At 42.2% G+C, this 13,028-nt stretch overlaps 1 long non-coding RNA gene across 1 annotated transcript; it reads left to right on the top strand.

Annotated features, from left to right (window-relative positions):
* The first annotated feature begins 639 nt into the window (after positions 1–639).
* Positions 640–8,918, top strand: LOC132351508 (uncharacterized). Its single transcript, XR_009498365.1, has 3 exons — positions 640–1,042; positions 1,728–2,012; positions 8,851–8,918. It is a non-coding gene; the product is annotated as an uncharacterized LOC132351508 (long non-coding RNA).
* Positions 8,919–13,028: the final 4,110 nt, after the last annotated feature.

Genomic DNA, 13,028 nt, shown 5'->3' on the forward strand with positions numbered 1-13,028 from the left:
CCCACTGCATCATGTCTATTTTCTACAAGAAATGTTGGTGCCATCTCCACTTTCTCACCTCCCATTCAATCCTCTGCCTACTGCATTCTCTTCCCCTTCTCTCCTCCCCAAGTCACCTGAATTGACCAATGATCTCCCAACTGCCCAGCTCAATGGGCAGCTTTGGGTCTGAGGCTGACTTCACGGACATGGTATAAATGCATTTGCACAGGGCCTCACACTCAGAGGGGTTCCACACTCAGAAGGGCCTCCGTGCTTGGTTTAATGCTTCACTGCTGTGGTTTTGAAATTCGTAATAAATTTTGAATAGGGAATCTTAAATTCTCATTTTGCAGTGAACCCCGCAAATTATGCTGCCGATCCTGCTTGGGTCCTTTAAAAATGTAACATCTGCAACAGACAACACCCATTGTTTACCCAACACGCATTTTCCCTTCTTCCCTCCAACAGAATCCCATTTTTTTGAGTCACCATTGGAGACCAGTTGAGTGCAGGGAGAGGCCCTTCCTCAGCTGCAGGGAACGAATCTGATTAAAACACGTAAAACTGACCAGCTTAAACTGGTTTTGCCTCCTTAAATAGGTTGTTGATTAATCAAACCTGGAGTTGTTTCACAGAGGCAGCACTGCGCATGGGCAAGGTGAGAACTCCCGTCTCCAGGATGACCCGGAACCAAGACTCTTCAGTCTACGGAACTCACAGGGTAGAGATGTTACCACCAGGGCCCTCTAAGAAGCCAGAAGTTCTTCAGTGAGGAAAATCTGGCTTCCAGCAGCATGAGTAGCTCATGGACTAATTCAAGACTAGCCAATCAGCTTCCAAATTTGAAAGTCTCCTAACCCCTTAAAAATCACGCCGAACCCTGGATCATAGAGACAGGTTTGAGAGTCTTGCCTCCTGTCTCCTTGTCTCCCGATCTCGTGAAAAAGCTCTTTCTTTTTTCAAAAGCTGCTGCTGTAGTATTGGCTTCTATGCGCGTCAGGCGGCGAGCCGTAGCTGGGTAACACAGTCTCAAGACTTTTGGTCAGGAATTGATCAAGAGGTGAGTATGTGACCCAGATCTCAACAAAGAAAGGAAAGTGAAAGCTTCTTCTGGGAAAGTTTTGGTGTTCCTGAGAAAAATGGACGGACTCAGCTGGCCTGCTCCTTACCCTTTTGCCCATGCCTCCTCTTGCTGCGGATGTGGACACACCTGGAGGTGCAGCAGCCATCCTGTGACACAAGAAGCAAGTCAGCACACTGCGAAGGGCAGAGAGAAAGGAGCTGGGTCTCTGGCATTGTTGAGCCACTGCCCCATCTTAGACTACCTCCTGAACTTCCTGCCATGCACCAAACAAACAACAACATCAAAAGCATTTTTTTTTTTTTCCACACCGTGTGGCATGTGGGATCTTAGTTCCAGGACTAGGGATCAAACCCACGCCCCCTGCATTTGAAGCGTGGGGTCTTAACTGCTGGACCGCCAGGGAAGTCTCCAAACCATTATTTTTTTAAGTCACTGCTGTAGTGTTTTTCTTTTCTTACTTCCAATCAACCATTTTGTAATTGCTGCAACTTCTTGGCAATATTTAACACAATGTCTGTTCCCTCCACTTAAAACATTCTTTGGCATTCGTGACGCTATGTTTCTGGATATTTTGATCCCTTCTCATGTTCCTCCCCTTAGCTTAGTCCTTGACGGTGGAGTCTGGCAGGATTTATTGGTTCATTCTTTTATCCATTGCTAGGTATTTACTGAGTACTCGTGTGCTACGTGCAGCAGGTGCAGCCACGGAGGCAGACGGGGCCCCTGCTCTCCTGAAGCTTACACTCGAGTCTAGCCCACTTCCGCAACCACTGTGCACAACCGCTGTCCACAATTCTCCTGGACAATCTTACTTACTTCCTTGGCTTTACCCCGTGCAGCTGTTCCATCTTGCATCTTCTGATGCAGGGCTTCACATTGACTTATCCAATTAATCAACAGTCAACAGATCCTCCTAGAAAAGAAAGAAGAGGCTGAACGGCCCTTGGTGAGTCAGTCATGAAATAATTTTTTACTTTACATTCCCAGCCACGATATGAAGAGAAGACATAAAAGAGTTGGCTACCTAAGCGCCAAGTTAATTTTTCTGCAGCATTCAGACGTGTTAGAGGATTCTATGGCAGTAAATTTCCCTGACAGAATTCTGCCATGTGTGGAGATTTTCTCTTATTTCTCCTAAAAGGTAGTGAAAATTTCAGGTGTAACGATCATTGTACTGTCAGTACAGCCAGGCCCTCCCTCAAGCACAAAATGTGACAGAAAACAAGATGCACTAGGAAATGAAAACCTGTTAAATTTCCCCAGACCACTAGTGAAGGAAGACTGCAGCTACTGATAATAGCATTTTTTAAAAACATATGCTGCATTTGGGAAAAGTTTAAAATGAAAAAGCTGAAAATAAAATGGCAACACACTAATTTATGAGAATATTAGTAGGGGATTTGACCTAAGGTTATAATTCAAATGACAGAAGATAATTGATCCATAGATATGCATACTGTTTATTTATGATTAAAATAATTGGGAAAAATATAACTTGTTATCCATGTAATTCACTACATTCTCTTTCTTATTTTTTTAATTGAAGTATAGTTGATTTACAATGTGTTAATTTCTGCTGTACAGCAAAGTGATTCAATTATATATATATATATACATTCTTTTTTTATATTCTTTCTATAGTTCCCTGTGCTATACAGTAGGACCTTGTTGTTTATCCATTCTGTATATGATAGCTTACATCTGCTAACACCAACTTCCCACTTCATCCCTCCCCCACACTCCTCCCCCTTGACAACCACAAGTCTATTCTCTATGTCTCTGAGTCTGTTTCTGTTTTGTAGATAGGTTCATTTGTGTCATATTTTAGATTCCACATATAAGTGCTATTTGGTATCGGTATATGGTATGTGTCTTTCTGACTTAGTACGATAACCTCTAGTTGCATCCATGTTGCTGCAAATGACTTTATTTCATTCTTTTTTATGGCTGAGTAATATTCCATAGTATATATGTATCACATCTTCTTTATCCATTCATCTGTTGATGGACATTTTGGTTGTTTTCATGTCTTGGCTGTTGAATTCACTAGATTCTTAAAGGAGAGACACGAATAATCATCTTGATAGATACTTAAAAAGTACTTATTAACCTCAATGACCATTCCTAATAAATATATTTGGTAAGCCAGGAATAAGAGGGAAGCTCTTAATTTATAAAGGGTATATAAAAAAAAAAACCTACAGCAAACATTATATTGAACAAGGAGATAGAAAAAGCCTCCCCATGAGAGTTTGGTAAAACACGCTACAGATACTTTAGAGCTGGGACTACGGTTAGGTGAGTGATGAACTTACTTGAGGTACAAAATTTAAGAGCATGCCAAAAAACTCAGTAATCGGTAGAATAAATAGTATTTTAATGCAATATTTTAAAAGCAAAATGCAAAAACTTGAACAAAATATACAAAATAGGCAAATTTTGAATATAGACAGGCTCAGTATTTTTCCTGGTCTTTCCTTATGCCTCCAGCTCTGCTATGGCTATCACATTCAGTAAAGTATTCTGTATCTCAATTCCTGAGCTTTTTGGTACCTCCCTAAGTTGTGCCCCCAAGGCAAGTGCTTCACCTCATTCTGGAGTTTACTGAGATACAAATGAACTTCACTGTGGTCCTCTGTGGTGGTTTGTGCAGGACCATAACCCATCAGTAGAGGCTTGGTGGTCTTCACCCTTTTCGCCAAACCCCCTCATCCTTTAATCCAACCTCTGAAAAGGACCTAGAATAGGGGTTTATTTTCAGCATATATTTAATAGGCATCTTCTATGTGTCAGCACTAGAAATACAATGATGCACACACTTCCAGCCTTTGTGGAGGTTACAGTTGGCTGAAGGAGAACAATTAAACAAGCAACAATAATAAAGTACAGTATGCGCCATGGTGGGGCTGGGGGTCCAGGGAGTTATGAGAGCACTTGGCAGGACTCTTGGCCTAGTTTACCAAGTCAGAGGAGATGAGGTCCAATCCCAAGCTTGAAGGTTGTTTAGGAGCTAAAGGGGCAAGGAGGGGGTGCGGTGGGGCTATGGAGAAGGATGCCATGTCCCAGATGGAGACAACTGCTTATGAAAAGGTTTATTTGAGAATGTGAAAGAATTACAGTATGGTTGGAGCTCTCAAGAGAGAAGTGTGGTGTAGAAAGAAATAAAACTAGAGAGGCAGATGGGGGCAGATTGTGAAGGACTTTATAAACCATGTTTAGGAGTTTGGAATTGTTCCTAAGAGTAATGAGGAGACTTTGAAGCAAGAGAATGCCTGGATTGAGTTCGTGTTTTAGAAAGACCATTCCAGCTATGCGGTGAGGAATGCAAGAAGATAAAACTGCATCCAGAAGACCAGTTAGGAGTCCGTTATGGTGATTGCTATAGACTGAATGTTTGTGTCCCCCCAAAATTCATGTTGAAACCTAACCCTCAATGTGAGGGTAATTGGAGGTGGGGTTCTGGGGAGATGATTAGATCATGAGGGTGGTGCCCTCATGAATAGAATTAATGCCCTTATAAAAGAGACCCCAGGGAGCTCCCTAGTCCCTTCAGCTGTGTCAGAACACAGTGAAAAGGCAGCCATCTATGAACCAGGAAGCAGACTCTCAGCAGACACACAATCTGCCAGCACCTTGATCTTAAACTTCCCAGCTTTCAGAAGAGGGAGAAAAAAATTTCTGTTGTGTATGAGCCACCCAGTCTATGGTATTCCTTAAATAGCATCCCAGATGGACTAAGTAATCTAGGAGAAAATGTTGGTGGTCTGGTTGAGGGTGGTGGCAGGGGGGTGTTGGTACATTTTAGAAATATTGAGTAGGTATAATCAACAAGATTTGGTGATTGGTTAGATGTGGGAGGTACAGAGAGGAAAGAAGGATGACATCCAGGTTTGTGATGTGTGCATTGATTTTTTTTTATATTAATATCCAGCAACCTTGATGAACATTTTTTTCAGTTCTAAAATTTAACTGTAGATTTTCTATGTAGACAATTATATTGCCTGCCACTAAGGATGGTTTTGTCCCTTACCTTCATTTATATTTATATGGTATCAGTCAACATTCAGTCAGGAAAAGAGAAACTGCTCTTGGTATTTCAAGCAGCGATATTTAATAGAGGGGATTGGATGCTTACACAACTGTTGAGAAAATGAGAGTAGGGAGAGCTACCGCTAGCTTTTAGGTTCACCATGGCAGCCGTGGTCCTACAAATTAGAAAGTTGTTGTTGACATCCGGGTCAGGAAACTGCAGGAAGCTGTCACTGATGATCACAGCCGTCCTACGGTAGTGAATGGGGGTAGTCGACAGGGATGCTTTGAGAACTTTGTAAAACCTTGTTTCTGCCAAAGCCCAAACACACACAAGCCACTGCCAGAGACAGAATAACACAGCTCCTTTCCATCCCCAAATGTGAGCAAGTGCATCTCATTGGCTGACTGTTAATGGTGTTCAAAACCCTGGAGGTAAAGGAGGCTGGGATGAGTAGTTCCCAGGCTTCAGCCCCTGTAATAAACAGATAGTAGAAATAAAAGCTGGTTGCAAAAAGAAATCAAGAAAAACCAATATCCAGCAAAGCTTTCCCTTAATTTGCTAGCCTATCCTTTTGTGTATAAGGTACCCAAAACACTTTCAAAATGAGCTAAACGCTCCAAATGCTTCACTCACCCTTCTCCCCCATGTACACTGTATTCTAGGAGATGCATGAAATGACATGTAATTTTCCAAACACATTTCCATGTCTTTGCACTTGTCCTACCGCTCAAAAGTTACCTCTCCTCTGCCTGTGAAGACTCTTTCCATTCCTCCACCACCCTCCCCCTCCCTGCCCCATGCCTGCATCAGGTGGGATTGACCCGGATCGCTGCAGGGTTTCCCCTGCACAATTCTATTATGGCAGCTTGTCGCAGTGAATTTCAACTTTTAGTCAGAGTATCCATTTTTCTTCCAGTAGACATAAGCATCCTAAGGTAAGGGACCAAGACTTGTTTTGTGTTTATGTCCCAAGGACCTACTACAGTGCTTGGAACATAATAGGTGCTCATTGCAGGTTTATTGAATGTGTGAAAGACTGTGTCTACATGGTCTCTCAGGGTAAATACCTGAGGTCGTATGAAGAGCAACCACCTTCAGAAACAGGTATGCCACTTGTTCCTGAAAGGGGGTCTAAAGAGTGATAGAATCTTAGAAGGACAAAAATTCATCTTTATAAATTGCTTATTGATACTAGCTTCATAGTCTAAATCCTTATTTCCTGTTAATGTTGACTTTTTCCTTTCTTTTCCAAGTTTCTACCATCTGTCCTTGCTTCTGAAGCTTGTAGCACTACTTCCCATTAAAATATAATTCCCATGTAACATTCTGGTTGCTCCCATCATATCAAATTAATGCCATGACACGTAAGCTGCTAGAAAAATATGGGTCATTACATGTTGCTGAGAGTAACACTGATAGTGGCATTGAAGCAGGGACAGAGAACATCTTAAGTGATTTTTAAAAAAAAAATTTTATTTATTTATTTTTGGCCGTGTTGGGTCTTCGTTTCTGAGGGCTTTCTCTAGTTGCGGCAAGTGGGGGCCACTCTTCATCGCGGCACGCGGGCCTCTCATTATCGCGGCCTCTCTTGTTGCGGAGCACAGGTTCCAGACGCGCAGGCTCAGTAGTTGTGGCTCACGGGCCTAGTCGCTCCGCGGCATGTGGGATCTTCCCAGACCAGGGCTCGAACCCGTGTCCCCTGCATTGGCAGGCAGATTCTCAACCACTGCACCACCAGGGAAGCCCAGTGATTTTTTTATACAAAATCAGAGAACTCTAGAGTTTGAAGTGTTCTTAGAGATCTAACCCTATTGTTTATACAAAAATGGAGATGGAGAATTTCCCATGATTCCTTAGCAAGTGGAAAATTGGTTAGCAAACTCATCTCCTCCTTCAGGTGGGAGAAGCCTCTACAGTCCAACCTCTGAGACTCACCAGCACCCAGTACAGTGTTAGATGCATAATAAGCAGTTAATCAAATGTTTTAAAATGGGTGTACGTATGTCCTACTTATTAAATCCCTCAAAGCCAACATTGTTTGGTTCCCTAAAGGACCATTTGCCCAAGGTAACCTGGAAAGTCTTCGTTTTTCTTTGTGGCAGCTTCTGTGGTTGACTCAGCATCCATTCCCAGCCTCATTTCTCTTGCCCACCTTGTTTATAAAGCCCAGGAAAGCTAAGTACTTTTCTAGCCTCCCTGCACTGGAAGTGACCAGGTGACAGATTTGGCTTGTGCGATGTAAGCAGAAGCTGCAGGAATTTTCTATAAACATTTTGCTTTCCTGATGGAAGGGAAAGAGGAGGCAGGTGCTGTCCTTGCTCCTTTTCCTGTCTAGAGGGTGAATGTGTTGGCCACACCTACACCAGTCTTCCTGTGCCCACGAGGGAAAGGCCAAGAGAATCACAGAGAGGTTGGCCCTGCTATTGTTGAACTGCCAGACCATCACCAGCACCACCTACCTCCTGACTTCTTGTTATGTGAGAGAAACAAACCCCTCTTTGTTTAAGCCACTGAGTTTTTATTCCTTGCTCCTAAGTCCTTTTCTAAAATTTGCTCTCTACCAGCCGCAGAATGTTCCAAAGTTCATTGCCCAAAACAGGAAGGACAGGTCCACATCTATCAAATAAGACAGAGGTGGACATTACCATAAATTCACTTTATAAGTTGAGTTTTGTAAAAATTACTTGTCACCATGTTAATCTATAAGAAAAAAAAGGTTCCAATGAATGCATAAAATTTGAAAACAAGGGAAACCAATGACAGTTATAATCTTATATCAGCCTCATCAATGTATTTTTTAATTGATGTATAGTTGCTGTACAATATTATATGTTACAGGTGTACAATATAGTGATTCACAATTTTTAAAGGTTATACTCCATTTATAGTTATTATAAAATATTGGCTGTATTTCCTGTGTTGTACATTATATCTTTGTAGCTTATTTATTTTATATATAATCGTTTGTACCTCTTAGTCCCCTACCTCTCTCCCCTTCCCTCTCCCCACTGGTAACTACTAGTTTCTTCTCTGTAACTGTGAGTCAGCTTCTTTTTTGTTATATTTAGTTTGTTGTATTTTTTAGATTCCACATATAAGTGATATCTTACAGTATTTGTCTTTCCCTGTCTGACTTACTTCACTTAGCATAATACCCTCCAAATCCATCCATGCTGTCGCAAATGGCAAAATACTGCTCAGCCATTTTTTTTTAATTAATTAATTAATTTATTTATGGCTGTGTTGGGTCTTTGTTTCTGTGCGAGGGCTTTCTCTAGTTGAGGCAAGCGGAGGCCACTCTTCATCGCGGTGCGCGGGCCTTTCACTGTGGGAGCCTCTCTTGTTGCGGGGCACAGGCTCCAGATGCGCAGGCTCAGTAGTTGTGGCTCACGGGCCTAGTCGCTCCGCGGCATGTGGGATCTTCCCAGACCAGGGCTCGAACCCGTGTCCCCTGCATTGGCAGGCAGATTCTCAACCACTGCACCACCAGGGAAGCCCAGCCATTTTTTTTTGGCTGAGTAGTATTCCATTTTGTGTGTGTGTGTGTGTGTGTGTGTGTGTGTGTACCACATCCTCTTTATCCATTCATTTCTTGATGGACACTTAGGTTGCTTCCACATCTTAGCAATTTGTAAATAATTCTCATTCAATGTATTTTAAAAATTTGTTTTAGTTGCATAGTATTGAGAAAATCTTAATTCACACAAATAAGTGGTTGCAAATACATCAGTTTTTCACCCTACAATTTCAGGTCCAAAAGTTTGAAACAAGGCTATGAGGAGAATTTCCCTTCAAAGTGGAGTCAATAACAGCAGGTAAGATCTGCTGTCATTCCTTAACTGGCAAACATCCAATCTGGAGGGAGGGAGTCAGTGAACAGCTTTTTCAACCAAGTAAATCTTCATTGTTTGAAGGAAAATACGATGTAGTGAATGAGAGTCCGGATTCTGGAGGCAAACTTTGTGGGTTCAAATCCTGGACTACCACTTGCTGGCTGAGTGCCTCTGTCTTGATTCTTCATCTGTAAAATGGGGCACAATAATTGTACCAACCTTACAAGGTTCGTGGGTGGTTTAAATCAGTCAATACAGGTGAGACCTTAGAACAGTGCTGGATACATTGTAATAACAACCGTGAGCAGTTATGTCCAGTGATGTCTCAGCTTCTCCATTGCTTATCTCTGTCAGATATTTACTCAAAATTTTAAGATAAACAAATTTATTTTGCTTGGAACACTGAATATGTATTTTAGGCATAATGTCTTTGCTGACCAGTTTTCTAGGATTAACCCAGAAGCTTTACCTTGCCAAGGTGAGCTTATTATCTTTAAAAGGAAGAGAGAAGCATTCACATTTTATAATAGGTGCTAAAACTATGTGTAAGGTGACACAATCTTTGCACCACAACACCTGCCTAATTATTTTTTAAAAACTTATTATTATACCATGATCACATAGGGGCTGAGCAAAGGTATATTTCACCTGACACTTAATTTCACAGGGCCCATGCATGGTATATTTGATACTCATGTGTATAATTTTATGTAAACAGACATGGGAAGGCCTGCATTTAAATAATAATAATAATAAAGAAAGAACCAGTACAGAGCTGCATATTCTGAATAAATGAACATTTACAAAATATTTATGTTAGGAACTGTATACACAGAAGCACAATTTAATGCCTGAGTTGTCTCCAGTAATAAGCATTTGGTGTGTGAAATATTTAACTGTGATTTTTTTTTTAAATAAGTTCTGGGGATGTAATGTACAGCATGGTGACTACAGTTGACAGTACTGTTGTATATTTGAAGGTTACTGAGAGTATATCTTTTTTTTTTTTAATTTTTTAAAAAAATTATTATTTATTTATTTATTTATTTTTTGGCTGTGTTGGGTCTTCGTTTCTGTGCGTGGGCTTTCTCAAGTTGTGGCAAGTGGGGGCCACTCTTCATCGCGGTGCGCGGGCCTCTCACTGTCGCGGCCTCTCTTGTTGCAGAGCACAGGCTCCAGACGTGCAGGCTCAGTAGTTGTGGCTCACGGGCCTAGTTGCTCCGCGGCATGTGGGATCTTCCCAGACCAGGGCTCGAACCCGTGTCCCCTGCATTGGCAGGCAGATTCTCAACCACTGCACCACCAGGGAAGCCCATAACTGTGAGTTTTTAATTGAGGAATTTTAAATTGTAGAACACAATTCTAAATGAATTTGAATCAAACATTTATAGGTTTCTAAAGCATCCCTGCATAACTGTAGGGGTCCATGGGTCAGAATTTTAAAAATCACCTAAATTATCTCAAAAGTCCCTTCTAAAATTTGGAATTTGGGGTCATATAGGTTAATTCATGAGATCTTACCCAACCCCTCCTATTTTGGTCATTCATCCAGTTACACTAGCTCTTTATTTTCTATAAGCCGGGTCTAACTCAAAAACAGCAAATGATCTTACTTTAAGACATTCCATAGAAGGAGTTCCATGGCAAGGGACTCATGTTCATTAGGATGCTTTTGCCAGCAAGTCACTGTCAACTCAATTCAAAATGCCTTAAATAATGAGGGCATTTGCTATCTCATATAACACAGGGTTTAAAAGGAGGGCAGCTCCTTGGTTAATTCAATATTTCAACCACCTCATCAAAGACCTAGCGTTTTTCTGTACTTTCTGCTCAGCCATCTTCACCTTGTTGGCCATTTTCCCTCGTGGCCACAAGATGGCTGCTACAGCTCCAAGGATCCGATCTGTGTGCAACCATGTTCAGAGGTAGAAAAGAGACCTCTGTACTCTTTGTAGTTCTTTGAAAAGCTAAAAATCTTTCCCAGAAGAGTTACCCTCCAATCTTGTTAACCAGAATTGAGTTACATGTTCCTTCTTTTTTTTTTTTTTTTTTTAAGATTTATTTATTTATTTATGGCTGTGTCGGGTCTTAGTTGTGGCACACAAGATCTTCCTTGAGGCTTGCGGGATCTTTTGTTGTGGCTTGCAGCCTTCTCTCTAGTTGTGGCATGCGGGTTTTCTCTTCTCTAGTTGTGGCACGCAGGCTCCAGGGCGCGTGGGCTCTGTAGTTTGCAGCACACAGGCTCTCTTAGTTGAGGTGTGCGAGCTCAGTAGTTGTGGTGCGAGGGCTTAGTTGCCCCGCCCCTGAACCCCAGCTTGTGAGACCTTAGTTCCCCGACCAGGGATCGAACCCGCGTCCCCTGCGTTGGAAGGCAGATTCTTTACCACTCAGCCAGCAGGGAAGTCCCACATGTTCCCTCTTAAGCCAGTTCCTAGCAGGGGGAATAAAATTACTGTGATTGGTGAGATTATCAAGATTGATGTGCTGGGCCTGGGAATAGGGCCAAGTTCAGGAAAGTCCATGACCACCCCGAGGAAAAACAGACAAACTGGGATTCTGGGTGGGAAACCAAGAATGTCTGTTAAAGGGGCTGGGCTGGAGGCTAGTATTCTAAAGAGTACCAGAAACATCATTTCCTGCCTGTCCACCTTCTCCCCTCCCCGGGCTGGATGGTAAATGGGAGGAAAAGACACAGGGAACAGTAAGGACAAGAGAGAGCTGGGCTGTGTCTACACAGAGCCAAAACTTTCCAATAAAAGTGAAGATTCAATTGATCTGAATGTTTTATGTAGCCCAATTCCAAATATTGGAATAATTATAAGGGGCTTAGTTTGGACTAAGTTTGCACTGGAGTGGATGGGGGTACGTGTTGGATGCAAAAGAAGTGTTCAGCAATACAGTTTTTCTTTTTATGATGTGCTGTTTAATGTTTCGTGTATCATGAAAACTTTCATGAATCTGCTCAAACTGTGACCTCTCCTCCCCAGAAAAAAGAGCAAATATGCCCTCTTATGCAAATTCTGCAAATAATTTTAGGAGATTCGCTGATGCCCTGTCACTCATTCATGAACTCTAAGTTATAGCCTCATGATAACCTTGATTGGTATAGTGAAAAAAAAAATTATGTGTGAGGAAATAAGCAAAACAAAACAGCAAAATCAGGAAGTCTGATGGACATTTGTTAGCTGCGTGACCTTATTTGAATCTTTAAGACCTTGATTTTACCTCTATAAAATGGAACTAGCAGAGTTATTTCAAGAACCAAATGGATAATGTATGAGATTGTTTTAAATTACACAGCACTTTACAAATGTTGGCTTAAAAACGCAAATGGGCAATAAATCCAAACAGCGTGATGGCTCTTACTTCCCAATTTAATTTACTGAATTCAAAACAGTGCACCCCATGAGGACAGGCCTGAAAGTAGGCTTTGTGGTTTCAAGGAGCAGAAGATTCCTTCTCCATAAGCAAATGTCATCCTCAAGCTCATGGATGAGCCCAGCAGCTGATTTGAAAAAAGGCACCAACTGAAGTACCCCTAACCCATCGACAAGCACTGTTCCCAGTAGGTGAAGTCAGGACATGCCAGTGTAGCTGAAAGACCAGGACAATCTTCCAGTTGCTCCTTCCTCTGCTTGTCTGAGGCGAGCCCCCACCCCTGGGACTATCCCAGGCCATGATCGGTCCCCTCTGTGAATCTGCTCCAAGTCCCTCAGACCCTTCAAGACAGGCATGCCAGCTCCTGTTCCCTCACCGTGGTACCCATCTCTCACTCTTCCCCTTATACTCCTTCCCATCATTACTTTCTTTCAGTGTAAAAGGCCCAGGTTCCTTTCTTGTTTCTTGGATTTTCATAGCATTCTTTCCTTGTCATGCCATACTGCCCTGGCAGCTGTCCCTTTACCACTGGATAGCAAAGTACCTAGTAGAGTTTCCCAAGGGATCCATCAACAAAGAGTTACAGAAGGTGGCAAACTGTCCAAGGTGCTGAGGTCCCAGGTGGACAGACCTGGCTCCTGTCTCCATAGAGTAGGCAGTCAGTGCATGGACTTTCCCCTGCCTCTCCCAATGCAAGTAGACAGCTGTGCAGGACCTC

The sequence above is a fragment of the Balaenoptera ricei genome, chromosome 1, assembly GCF_028023285.1.
Source record: "Balaenoptera ricei isolate mBalRic1 chromosome 1, mBalRic1.hap2, whole genome shotgun sequence".
Taxonomy (NCBI): domain Eukaryota; kingdom Metazoa; phylum Chordata; class Mammalia; order Artiodactyla; family Balaenopteridae; genus Balaenoptera; species Balaenoptera ricei.